The 1,178-nt window shown below is 43.0% G+C and overlaps 1 pseudogene; it reads right to left on the bottom strand.

Annotated features, from left to right (window-relative positions):
• Positions 1-817: 817 nt before the first annotated feature.
• LOC114595078 (U5 spliceosomal RNA) lies at positions 818-887 on the bottom strand (annotated as a pseudogene).
• Positions 888-1,178: the final 291 nt, after the last annotated feature.

The following is a 1,178-nucleotide window of genomic DNA, read 5'->3' as shown; positions in this document are numbered from 1 at the left end:
AGGTCTGTTCTTAACCTGAAACTGTTCTTAACCTGAAGCACCACTTTAGCTAATGGGGCCTCCTGCTGCCACTGTGCCGCTGCTGCACGATTTCTGTTCTCATCCTGAAGCAAAGTTCTTAACCCAAGGTAGTATTTCTGGGTTAGCAAAGTCTGTAACCTGAAGCATCTGTAACCCAAGGTACCACTGTATCTGACATTTAGAAGACATCTGAAGGCAGCCTTGTTTAGGGAAGTTTTTAAAGTTTGAAGTTTTATTCTGTTTTAATATTCTGTTGGGAGCCGATCCAGAGTAGCTGGGGAAACCCAACCAGATGGGCGAGGTATAAATAATTAATTTATTATTATTATTATTATTATTATTATTATTATTATTATTATTATTATTATTATTGCTGCTGCTACTACTACTAGGAATTGTAGCATTGTGAGGGGTTCCCCAATAACTTACAGCACCCTTACCAAACTACAGTTCCCAAGATTCTTTGTGGGGAAGCAATGACTGTTAAAGTGGCATAAGAATGCTTTTAATGGATGGCGTGGATGCGATTTATCATCTCTTGAAAGTAAAAGCAGGGCTGGCACCAGAGTTCAGACCCTCACCTTAACCAGGACAGCGCCTAGCCTTTTCTGTGCTACCACATGCCTTCTCTGCTGCTGTTGCTACTTCGGCCGGGCAACTGAACATGCCTAATCTGGCTATAAATCAATGGAATAAGTTTAAGAGTTCTATAGGCTGGGGAATTACATTTACAAAGTGGTTGGAAACTGAGCTTAGCTCCCATTCAAAAGTAGCACCACCTCCTGCCACTGAAGAGCATTCAGGGTCCTCTCCACAGAAATCTTTAGTAAAAGGCAAAAGATTGATATGACCTGAAGAGAAACCAGAGTATATGTGTTAGGAAAACAATGTTATTTATATACAGTATGTACATAATAAACGGCGTTTCCATGTGCTGCGCTGGTGCTGGCTCGCCAGAGCAGCTTCGTCACGCTGGCCACGTGACCTGGAAGTGTCTCCGGACAGCGCTGGCCCCCGGCCTCTTAAGTGAGATGGGCGCACAACCCTAGAGTCGGACACGACTGGCCCGTATGGGCAGGGGTACCTTTACCTTTACCTTTTATGTACATAATAACATATGGAAGTGCAACTGATTGTATTTTATGTATTTCTTCCTT

This window comes from Podarcis muralis, chromosome 3 (genome assembly GCF_964188315.1).
Source record: "Podarcis muralis chromosome 3, rPodMur119.hap1.1, whole genome shotgun sequence".
Lineage (NCBI taxonomy): Eukaryota > Metazoa > Chordata > Lepidosauria > Squamata > Lacertidae > Podarcis > Podarcis muralis.
The sequence above is the reverse complement of the archived record's forward strand: the minus strand, read 5'-3'. Positions and strand labels throughout refer to the sequence as shown.